The 12,868-nt window shown below is 37.8% G+C and overlaps 1 long non-coding RNA gene and 1 pseudogene across 4 annotated transcripts in view; one reads left to right on the top strand and one right to left on the bottom strand.

The window, feature by feature from the left end:
- Positions 1–1,611: 1,611 nt before the first annotated feature.
- Positions 1,612–12,868, top strand: part of LOC309846350 — a 56,740-nt gene continuing 45,483 nt past the window's right edge. For all 3 annotated transcript variants that reach the window (XR_014301862.1, XR_014301863.1, XR_014301864.1), the window contains exons 1-2: positions 1,612–1,668; positions 11,967–12,046. This is a non-coding gene — a long non-coding RNA (uncharacterized lncRNA). The remainder of the gene's footprint in view (positions 1,669–11,966; positions 12,047–12,868) is intronic.
- On the bottom strand, positions 4,980–5,597 carry LOC309847214 (eukaryotic translation initiation factor 3 subunit M pseudogene; annotated as a pseudogene). The gene has a single exon. The product of its transcript is annotated as a eukaryotic translation initiation factor 3 subunit M pseudogene (transcript).

Below are 12,868 nucleotides of genomic sequence, written 5' to 3' on the forward strand. Positions count from 1 at the left end.
GGAAGTATAGATTTGCAAAAAGCAAGAAGTTTAGCTGACTACACACAGTAAGATACTGTTTGGAATCAAACGACTGAAGATGGAATTCTGGCAGTCCTCGCTGGTTAGTGGGCATAACCCCTCAGGAGGAAGGGGAATAGAAGCCAGGCCACTTGGTGTTCTGAAATCTGGCCTTCGTTAACGGTCATTAGACCACTTCCCATCCCAAAGTCTTCATAGCAACAATTGCAATGATACTAAAATTATGGATCAAATTTCCTTATTTTATGAAAGTATTACGTGCCAAGAAAGGAAGAATATGACGTTACATGGTACTGAACCAGGAACACCCAAAGCCTGGAGTAGGAAGGTTGTCTGAGACCAGAATATGGTCCTGAGCACGACAACGTTTCGGTGACTCAACAGATGAACATGAAAGACATGTCATGGGCTTTAATTGAGTTTAGCTTTAGAAGTTGAGAGAAAGCCAGCATTTGGCCCTTTAGAAAGTCCTTAACTGTTTTTGTCTTCATGTTGTTTTTACAAGACTGCCAAGACCAGAGATTTTCCCTAGATAGGAACTACCTGCCACCTCACAGATCTTACCTAGTGATACTTACAGTTTCTATGCCCACTGCCAGGCCATATGACAAAGTCTACTACAGAGGAAATGTGATTTATGGTCTGTGTTCTCCATATAGCAGGGATTCCTGTTTGAAGCCTCAATTTAAGGGTTCAGGCAAGGCCACAGCCCAACTGTAAATGAGAAAAAGATACTGTCTCACCAGACATAGTCCCGGTTGCATGGTTTGCTAGTGGAGTGTGGGTTACATTTCAACCCTCACCAGTGCTTTACATTTTCAACCCATACATCTTTGTGTGCTTTGGAGTCCATCATATCTTACAGATATGGAGCATGATAACTTAATGGAGTTGTGGGATATGTCTGTCAGAAATCTTCGTTTCATAAGGCCCCATGAAAATATTTCTGGTAAATAAATCATCCTCAGGGAAGAGAAATCAGAAGCAGACAAGTTTAATACAAGGGCAACACACCACCGGAGAATAGTCTGAGAGGATCCAAAGGCAACATGACGTCTGTCATAGAGCTAGACGACAGAGGGGAGTGTGTGGTGACTGTAGGGGACCTCTGCTAGTTGGCTCCAGCAGCCCAAGAAGTTTCACTCCAGACCAGCTGCAGAAGTTGGAGGCTCTGAGACGGACTCAGAGTGGCTGACTGACAATTTCTCCGGTATAGGATCAGTGAGGGATGTGGGAAATGTCAGCTCTGTACATCAGCATACACGCGCTTTTTGGAGAATTCCAGAAATACCCAGCAGTGGGGAAGAAATTTAAAAAAGGACTGGAGTCCTAAAATTGGGAGTCGAGAAAGAGTCATAGGAAGATTATTTGTTGCTGTGATTGTGATACTGTTTTTTTTTATCCCATCGCAGGGGTAAACTGGGCAACCAGAATAACACGTACACATAGGAAAATGTGAAGCAATGATACATTCCACTCCAGTCTAACTTTTCCTTACCACCTGTTCTGGAGCACAAGGCATGATTACAAAATGTTCAGTCAACACCATTTATATATATTCCACTTTGGGTTGGTCTCACTTGTTAGGAATGATGGAATATAAAGGATGATGAGCAACTTCCACAATTCATAATTGGAGGTTCCCAGGTAATTCTCTTAAATTTCTATTTCAGCAAAGTGATGGGAGGAGGACAACGTGGTGAGGGGAGAGAGCTGGAGAGGGGACAAGAAGTGACTGTGGGTAGAGTAGGAGTACAAGCTATGAGAAGGCGGATATACCCTAATTCAGCAACCAGGATTCCTGAGTTCTCTACCTCCTTCTGCTCCAGTCAGCAAAGCTGGACTGGGAAAATCATTTCTCTCCTCTGAGCTTTGATGTTCTCATCTGTGAAATGTATTGAATTGATTAGCTTTCAGAGTTCTTCCCTGAGTCTGATGCTCACGTTTGTTCCTGAAAACAATAATTGTTGAAAGTGAAATTTTGCCTACCAACGCTGTGAATGGTTTGTAGCTTCTTTCAGTAGGATTGAACTGCCACCAGAGTGCCACATAAAAGGGTGAGCTTTCTAACTGGAGCCTTTTGGTCAGTCAAGCTGAGTCCTGTGTGTACACATACAGAGATATTTCAGACGGCTGGGTATTCCATGTTTTGCTAAGCTTCCTGCCCTTCCTTTGCTCTCCTGCTTCCTACATGTCAGATTTCTACTTCCTTTTTGGTCACTGTGTGTGTAGGACTTCCAGGCCTATCAGATTGGCTGGGCATTTTAGGCTGTGTTTTTGCAGTCCTGCCAAGATCAGCATGGTCATTTACCTCTGTTTATTTTCCCTTCCCAGACATCAGGTGTTGTCTGCATTCCAGCACCCCCGCAAAAGTACTATCTCCCTTAGTGAGGCTGCAAGGCCTCTGATTGTTGCTAAATTTGGTGGACTTGGAGTCGGACCAGCCATCAGAGGCACCCATGAAACAGTAGCCCATGGCGTTTGATTTCTCCAAGTTTTCAAAATCTCTGCAACAGCAATTGAATGACATTGTTTATTAATGTTTAAAGATTTTATTTATTTATTGGAGAGAGAGAATGAGAGAGAGAGCAGGAACGGGAGTTGGGGGTGGAGTAAGGGAAGAGGGAAAGGGAAAAGCAGGCTCCCTGCTCAGCTGGGGACCCCACGCCAGGCTCGTCCTAAGACCCAGGATCATGAGCCTAAGGGAGATGTTTAACCAACTGAGGTACCCAGGTGCCCCTTGAGTGACATTTTAAATAAGTAGTTTTATGAGAAAGAGAGGAGTTCAGGGGAGGGACTAAGAGAAGAGAGGAGAGGAAGCTAAACTATAAGGGAAGGAATCCAGAGAAGAACGGACTCCTTCCATACTTCCTTCCATCACATATATGACAGATGACAGTGTTGTCTTTTAAGGATGTATTGATCCGCTTTTTGATCAAACTACATTTCAACATTAAAAAATTAAATGTAGAGGCACATGGGTGGCTCTGTCTGTTAAGTGTCCTACTCTTGGTTTGGGCTCAGGTCCTGATCTCAGGGTCATGAGACGAAGCTCTGTCAGGCTCTGCACTCAGTGTAGAGTCTGCTTGAGATTTTCTTCCCTCTGCCTCTGCCCCTCTCCCAGATAACATGCTCTCACTCTCTTTCTAAAATAAATAAATAAAAAGTTTTCAAGAATATTAATTTTAGATAGATTCTAATATCTGACATTTTGGCTACACTTTGTAATGCATCAGGTTCTGCCTTACCTAAGGAATTTAAACCCTTTTCCAGAATCGTCTCCTGAAACCCAGGTCCTGATAATTCGTCTCCCTACTAAAGAATCTTCATTGGGCTCCTTGACCCCAGTATATTTTTCTAGTTTTGAATCAAACTGATTTTTTTTGTCTGTTTCCAGTGCTTTTCCACAGTAGCTAATATAGTTGAAAATATATGGCTTTCATATACTTGAGAATAGACTTACACATCCGAATTCACAAAAACACTGAAACTACTATTCCTATAGTTAGATTTTCACTTTAATTCCTTATGGAAACTATGTTGGATTGAGGCCACATACTTCTTAAACTAGATGCCTATCAAGTAAGTACCTGAAATCTGCCACAACTACTCTTATGCCCTCTGTATGAACAAATGAGGTGACCTGTGTCGTTTTCATCTGAACATTGTTGCAGAAGAAATAAAGAAAGATTATGTGGTTTGAGGATCGATTGACCAGCATCTATATCGATGACAGGAGGAAAAATGTGATTAAGTGAAGGCAAAGGATTTCTGTCTTGTAATATTGAAAATATTAATGATGGGGAGGAAGTAAAATACTGTGCACAGCTGATAATTATTGTAGAATTTGCTTTCCCAGACATCTTTTGTATCATGATGATAAGAAATACATATAAAATTATGAGGAAGGATTTCGAAGTGATTTGGCTCTCAATAAGGATAGAGGGAGAAATTTAATCAAGGCACTTATTATCATATATCAATATAAGCAATATAGGCCGGGAACAAATGGATGCTGCTGCTGATTTTCTGTGTTTATGGAAAATAAAAGCAAGGGAAAGAAAAGATGAAACAAAAAATGTTAGATGCCTACTATATGCTAGTCTCATGCTTGGCAATAACCTCATTTAATCTTTATACCAACTTCCCTGAAGGAGTTTCCAGTATCCTCATTTTACAGATGGGGAACCACAGGACATAGAAGGTAACGGGTCCAGAATCCCACAGCCAGGGTTTTAGCTGAGCTCACCCCTCAGAGACTTTATTTTTTCCACATTGATCTCTTGTGATTGGTTTTGTTTGTTTGCTTGTTTTTTTTTTTTTTTTAAAGATTTTATTTATTTATTTGACAGAGAGAAATCACAAGTAGATGGAGAGGCAGGCAGAGAGAGAGAGGGAAGCAGGCTCCCTGCCGAGCAGAGAGCCCGATGCGGGACTCGATCCCAGGACCCTGAGATCATGACCTGAGCCGAAGGCAGCGGCTTAATCCACTGAGCCACCCAGGCGCCCTGTTTGCTTGTTTTTTATTCAGTTAATTCCTTCTTGTTCTGGAGAAATTACACAGGATTTGATCACTGCTATCTGTGCGATTCCATGTTATGTTAGTTACCATTTTGAAATCATTTTAGCACTGAATATTCAACAACTCATCAGTTTCAAGATGGCATCTTCATTATGCATGTATACATATTATTTAAAATAAAGAATATCCTTTTTCATTTTGGCCAAAGCAAGGCTAAGTTTCTTCCCCTGAGTTCTGACCGCCTGAATCTTCCTGTTCAGGTTTCTTTTTCTTTTCAGTTTATAATGTTTTGTTATGATTTAGATTTTCTCAAAGAACTATTTTATGCCATATGTGTGTGTGTGTGTGTGTGTGTGTGTGTGTGTATATATATATATATATATACTATTATATATATATAAAACAGAACAACTATTTTATAATTTATATATAAACTTCATACATAGTGTAAAATTTCAGAAAGACTCAAAAGGCTCTTTTTCACTTTCTTCAAATTTTGTTTCCAGGCATTAAATGTGTCATTCAGCTGTTGCCATTGCTGTTTTCCAAATGTCCGATGTGTACCTTGAATGACAACAAGACCATTTTAGTTCTTACTGTATCAATAACAAACACTTCAACATCATTAGCTCCAATCTGAAGTTCTTGAAGCAGTGTGTCTAAGAAATTTCTTTATTTTCCACTGTCATTCCCCTAAAAGTAAGCAGTCTCATTTTTGCTATATTCCGTTCATGTAATAGACCAAGTGAATCAATGATGGCTTTATTATTCTGATAAAACTTGACATATGACGCAAATCTAGTGCTCACAGAAATGGTTAAAAGAATGAATAAGTTCGTCTTCCCAAAATTTGACTGGTTTTAATGTAAGAAAATAGTCAAAAGATAGTCAAAAAGAAATGCATCTCAATCATTCAAGGCTCATATAATATACATGTGGGCATCAGCCCGAGCTGGGAAGTGTTGTCCTCTGTGTAACTTCCTACCAATTCCACACATGAGTGTATCAGCTGGATACTTACTGATATGCTTTTTCTGGAGAGCCAATGAACCATTCTCCTCTGGTCGCAAATGTACTGTTATCCATTGTTCAAGTCTGATTATTACCAAGTATGTTTATGGAAACATATTCTCTAGATGTAATAGACCTTTCATAATTTAACTTATCAATGTGAAGGAATTATGAAATGTCATAGCAGCATTAATGTTGAATCAATTAAACATCCAAAATAAGCTATGGTGTTTCATGCTTTGGAAGATGAGAAGCTGTTACAGGCAAATCCACAGGGACAGACCACTAAAATTCCAAAGGATGAGTAATCACTCCTAAAAACAGTATACACCTGGGGCGCCTGGGTGGCTAGTGGTTTAAAGCCTCTGCCTTCTGCTCAGGTCATGATCCAGGGTCCTAGGATGGAACCCCACATTGGGCTCTCTGCTCAGCGGGGAGCCTGCTTCCCTTCCTCTCTCTCTGCCTGCCTTTCTGCTTACTTGTGGTCTGTCAAAATAAATAAATTTTTTAAAAAGCCTTAAAAAATATATATATATATATATATATATATATATATATATATATAAAGAATAGTATACACCTGTCTGAGATGCCGTATGAAAATATAGGACAATGGTTTTCTTAGAAGCTATGAAAAGTTAAAACAAGACACCAACCAGACAGCTCTCCTACTTACCAGATGCGTTTCAGGACTGGTATTTCTCTATTGCCTCAAAATCAAAAGTCAGAATCAGAACAAAGTACAATTAATTATTACCACTATGATCCTCCATCAAGAATCCTTTAGAAGGATAACATTTCTTATAACTGCTAGATTTCTGAGTCAAAGGTGATGAAAATCTCATTTTTTTTTAACATACCGTGCAATTCTTTTACATCTTAGAGAATATTTGGACAAAAATTTGGGAAATAGACACATGAAATATTGATTCTTATTTCTGGTGAGTAATCAGGTTAACCCTATTGGTAGAATGAGGTTGAGATAATTAATAGGTGGATTTGCCAAAATGAGTAAATGAATCCGTTACAATACATTATGTCACAATCCTATCTCTGCTACCATCATTTTAAAATAAAAATAACATTTAACAAGTTCTGTGCCCCGAAGTTGAAAATAGAATGTTATAGAGTTGTCATTATTTCTTCTCTGGGAAGGATTGTGACTGATAAGATAACTATTGCCTAAACTATTTTAGTATGTGGAATTGGCACAGATAAATTCTCTGCTCTATGTACTAATTACAGTAATTTGATCATTATAATGATTATAATTTCATATTCACTTTATATGAGATAGTCTCTTAACACTGCCTGTCACATCATAGTAAATTTGCTTGTAAGATTCTTTTGGGGGGAAACTATTATATCTTATCAACAATGTCTTTAGTGACTTAATTATGATATGCCTTCAGGATTTTTATAACACCTTCTTGTAAAGCCTGTTTTCTGAATGAGATTGCTATATTTTTAAGAGCTGTGTCAAGATACTGTTTTAAATAGTTACTTGCATGTCTAATATATTTATGAGAAAAATTATTGAAAACAACCTGAAATTTCAACAAGGAGGTACTTATTAAATTAATAATGGCATGTCTCTGTAATAGAATATCAGATATTTACCAAAAAAATGAGGAAATGCTGTGTACTGATTCAGACAGATTACCAAGATATACTCTGGCATGAAAACAGCAAGGTACAAAATAGTGAATATAGAACATATTTTTTTTATATAAAGTAGGGTGTGTGCTCAACCACTCAGCATCAGGGAAATACAAATCAAAACCACAGTGAGATACCACCTCACACAGTGAGAATGGCTAAAATTAACCAGTCAGGAAATGACAAGTGTTGGCGAGGATGCAGAAAAAGGGGAACCCTCCTATACTGTTGGTGGGAATGCAAGTTGGTGTAGCCACTCTGGAAAACAGTATTGAGATTCCTCGAAAAGTTAAAAATAGATCTATCCTACAACTCAGCAGTCGCACTATTGGGTATTTACCCTAAAGATTCAAAGGTAGTGATCCTAAGGGGCACGTGCACCCGAATGTTTATAGCAGCAATGTCCACAATAGCCAAGCTATGGAAAGAACCTAGATGGCCATCAACAGATGAATCAATAAAGAAGATGTGGTTTATATACAATGGAATACTATGCAGCCATTAAAAACTGAAATCTTGCCATCTGCAACAACATAGATAGAACTAGAAGGTATTATGCTAAGTGAAATAACAATCAGAGAAAGAGATTTATCATATGATCTCACTGATATGAGGAATTTGAGAAACAAGACAGAGGATCATAGGGGAAGGGAGGGAAAAATGAAACAAGAAGAAACCAGAGAGGGAGACAAACCATAACAGACTCTTAATCTCAGAAAAGAAACTGAAGGTTGCTGGGGGGAAGGGGCGTGGCAGGGTTTGGGTGGCTGGGTGATGGAAATTGGAGAAGATGTGTGGTATGGTGAGAAAATAAATTAAAATAAAATAGGGAGTGTGTGTATGTGTGTGTGTGTGTATCTCCATATCTATATTTTCTTGCATTTTCAATCAAGGAAGACTCTGGTAGAACAGATGGTTTCCTGAGGGTGAGGGTATGCGTGGAACTAGACGAGTGGTGAATGGGGGCTTAAAGACAGACTTTCACTGTATTCCTTCTCTTAGATTCTCTGTTGGTGACTCCTGGGGCCATTAAAATTTTTTGATATTCACTCTGCCCACTATATCAAACTTTCTTTTGGATTTTGAGTCATATATATGAAAGCCTTTACTTGTTGTCATTTTATACTTATATAACTTTTGCAATTAAATATTTGATCCATTTGTAATTCACTATGGTGCATACTGTGAGAAACAGTGGTTATTCAGTTGTCTCAGCATTATTTATGAAGAGACTGTCATTTCCCTATTGACGGGACCTGTTACCTTTTCACATGTTGAAGTAGCGCAGTTTCTTGAATTTTCTATTCCATTACATCGGTTTGTCTATGTATGCTCCCATGATTTAGTTACTTTGACTATCTGTTTTAAAATTTATAGGTCTGGTTTTCCCTCATTGTTCTTTTTCAGAGGTTTTCTGGCATTTTAAACATTTTTAAATAAAATCTTCCAAAAATTAGATTGTCTAATTGAAAATGTTGACATTTATTGTGCTAAATCTATCCATTAACTTAAGGAGAATTGATAACATTCTGATGGGGAGTAGTTTTCCAGTTGGTTCTTTTGGACTTTTCAAGTGTATAATCATATTACTTGCAAATAGTGATAATTCTACCTTCTCCTTCCCATTTCTCTTGTCTCTAATTTCTTTTTCTCATCTAATTATAATGATTAGTTAAATATGCTCCTAAAAACTCTGCAAAGACTCACCAAAGGAATGGTTTTAACAAAAGAATCTGGGTGAAATTCTTAACCCATTTATACAAGGCATTGTTTTGAATAACTGTTTTGGCTACATCAACATGACCTGTTAGTTAGAGATTTTTTCTTGATGCCTTATTTCTAAGAAATGAGAAATGACTTCACTTGTTATTAAAACCATCTTCAGTATAGTAAACTGGAGCTTTCCCTAAGGGCTAGTTTACAAAGAATCATGATTCATCTGACATACTGTAAGGAAATATACATAGACAAAAGAGAGATTTTAGCAGTTGACTGGTTAATCTCTCTTTTCCCCCAAGCCAGGTATATTGGAAATGATTGAAGTAAAATGTGTGGTTTACATCCTACTCCCCAACTCCTATATGTTTGAATTCAACTCTCATATTCGAACATAGTCACACCAGGTTTAAGAATGATCTTCCTCAACTATGGTAGCAAGATTAATTGTCTAGTGTGTTACATGATGATCTGTATATTTTATATTTATATCTAAAACTTCAGTAGCCAACCCATGGCTGAATTTAGTCCCAGTATGAAACAAAAGATATTTGACAACTGAATGGAAAGGATATCAACCAAACTAAAATTTGCTAAATTTAGGGATTTTTCATTCATGAGGTGAAGTGTTAGTAAATGCTTTTGAAGACCCAAGGCTAGCATTGCCAGTCACAAGACTGGATTTCCACAATCAAAATTCACAAATTTTCTTACAGACATTTACCTTTAGCATATTTTCGAGATGAAGGTGTTCGTTATGAAAGGAAAGGAACAAAGGGAATGACCAAAGACTACCAAAGTTAAACAGGACACGGTATAGCATTGATACAGACAAATTACACACACACACACACACACACACACACACACATCCCAGGAGAGCCTCCTTACAAATCAATAGTCACTTGATTTACAAATCAAGTGTCCCCTTAGCTTTGAGGGGCCACAGAGGCCCATGCTCTTTGAGGATCCCTGAGTTTCGAAGGAATTAATCTGCTTTGAACCTCTTGATGCTCCTTTCTGGACCAAATAAATATCAGTAAACCTGCCAGAAAACAAGAAAACAAGCTCAACATAAGTCTTCCCAGTTTTGTGTTCTAACAGTCCAATCCTCTATCTAGTGTAGTTGAGAAAAAAGAAGTGGCCATTTGGGAAGACTGATGAAAGTTGACCCTAATTCTAATCGCCACGTTTAGCTAAGCTAACGCTAACTTACAGGTCTACAGGAAACAGGCAGGGCAGAGCATCCATTCAATCATGGAAGTCCACCAGCATATGTCACCACCATTCCCCAGTACGAGTGTTTTTTACCCACTATGTCTATCAACTTGGTAACACCGAGGCCATCTCTCAATATCAGAGAGTTTACATTTTGACCTAGACTTCCAATGATGAATAGCGGGTGATTTCTACCAGGTGAAAATCTTATTTATCTCTCCTAGGCTGAGGGTAAAAAAATCCTGAATGAGAGCCAAAAGACACATGAACTAGATTATATGTACTCAGAAGAATTTGTAAATCAAGTGACTGCTGATTTGTAAGGAGTTTCTCTTGATGTGTATACGTGTGTGTTTTGTGTTTCTCTTGTATATATCAATGCCATACGGTGCCAGGTTTTGTAAATTACCAAATATATAGTCATAACCTATTGAAAAGACTAAATACTGGCTTGGAGGCATTGGCTGAACTTTACCATTTTTCTTCTTATAATTAGATTTTTTTAAACTTAGCCCCACATACCGCTACTTTTAGCACGATGCAGCAGGGTCTAGTTAAGTTATGCTATATGCTTTTCAATTAAACCATAACTTTCACATGTGCATTTTGTTGTGCTCACTCAACATTAAATAAATGGATAACACCTGAATAAATTCAGAGCCCCAGAGTACACCAATTCTTGGAACTAATTTACCAGTGAGAGGTTTTTCATTTTAATCAAGAGTGTTACTGAATTGAGGTAAAGCAGAAGTGACTTAAGTACAATCTCTGCAAACAGGTAATAATAAAATATATATAATAGTATTTATGACTGGTTGACCCATTTCTCAACCCATTTAAGTCTGGAAAGATATGTAATAAATTTGAGTCCAGTTTATGTACTTGGACTATTCATATATACAGTAAAGCTCTTTCATAAAGCTTCTTATCAGGGGAAATGTCTTAGAAAGGAAATGGAAAATTATGGGCATGGAGATAGTACATAAGATTTCTAGCCTCCCATTTTACCATTATATCTCCTTATTTGTATTCAAAAACACAGCTACTGACAATGACACTGTACATGCGTGTAAAGTGTCAAGGAGACATATATCCTCAGCAGTTGCTGGAACGCCAAGAACTCCGTGGCCTTTCCCTACCGCTGATGTCATTTTTCTTGTAGCTGTTTCTTGGGAAAGCTCAGTGGCAATGACAATAAATATGACATTCCTCATTTTTGAAAGCTTTCACACTTGGTTAGGTATCTAGTGTGGGGACTCATACAAAGAAAGCATTGAGTGAATATTGCTTAATGATGATCACTTCCTGCCAGATAAAATGAACCATTCTGCATGAAGCAGATGCTGATAAATTGATAGAGACTGTGTAATTCTGAGAAAGATCTAGATTTTTCAACTTCCGTCTGTGAACCACTTGTCTTATAGGGTTCTTGACAAAAATAAAAATTCCTATCTCAGGGGCGCCTGGGTGGCTCAGTGGGTTAAGCCGCTGCCTTCGGCTCAGGTCATGATCTCAGAGTCCTGGGATCAAGTCCCGCATCGGGCTCTCTGCTCAGCAGAGAGCCTGCTTCCTCTCTCTCTCTCTCTGCCTGCCTCTCCATCTACTTGTGATTTCTCTCTGTCAAAAAAAAAAAAAAAAAAAAAAAATCCTATCTCATACCTAAGACCCTGTGATTTAGAACCTCTGAGTGTAGGAATTTTCATTTTTAACAGTTTTTCTGGTGATACTCCTGTATTACAAAATTTGACAACCACTACCCATTCAATCTTGGATTCTTGGAAGAGTAGTTCTAAATACGTACATGTGCATTTTCATCTAGATCACTAGAAAGGAAGACTACAGAGAAGATGATTTTCAGTATTGGATTCTGAATTCGTGATTTAAGTGGTCAAAATAACAGTAAGTACCTAAAGTCTTAAGCAATGCCTGTAAAATTCTTAAAAACTCAGCAGAAAATTGAACCATTTCCAAAGGCAAATATCTGGCTTTTGAGGAAGATCTGGGATTTAAAAAAAAAAAAAAAAAAAAAAAAAATATATATATATATATATATATATATATATATATATATCAGTAAGCTTCATAATAAGTGAACAAAGAAATGTTTTTGTTAGTTCTCTACTGGAGAGGTCAGGAAGAAAAGACAACAGATGATATAGAGCACAACTTTTTACTTACTTACCATGAGCAGCAGGAGAATGTGTACAATGTATATGGAGCTGCAAACATTTTAGAAATAAGTATAAAATAAAATAGCATAAAATTACTTCTCAAATATAAAAAGCAAAGGCAAAGCCCCAGTAAGAAGGTCTGGGATGAAAGAAATGTTCCCAGCATGGGGGGGGGGGGGGCGGCGACTGGCCATACCTAGAATTCAATTCACACCAAGAAGGAATGCGTATACTGCAGTGCCTCCAGGACAGAAAGCAGAGCTTAGGTAAACAATTTTAAAATATGGATGCTTTGTCTGATAATGACGAGCTTTGGTCCCAGTGTAGGTGAGAGCTTAGGACACAGGCACTGAGATGGGAATGGTAAAGTCAGATCTAAACTGGTAACTGTGCTCAAATGCTTAAAGAGATAGCATAAGAAAAGGGATTAGCCTTATGCAAGGTTTGAAAATAAAACCTGAAGACCAAAAGGTAAAAATAAGAAAACTGAAATATGAAGAAATTTTCTAAAAAAAAAAAAAAAATTAGTGAAAGCCCTTCTACAAAGAAA

Source organism: Mustela nivalis (genome assembly GCF_964662115.1).
Source record: "Mustela nivalis genome assembly, chromosome: 13".
Classification (NCBI taxonomy): Eukaryota; Metazoa; Chordata; class Mammalia; order Carnivora; family Mustelidae; genus Mustela; species Mustela nivalis.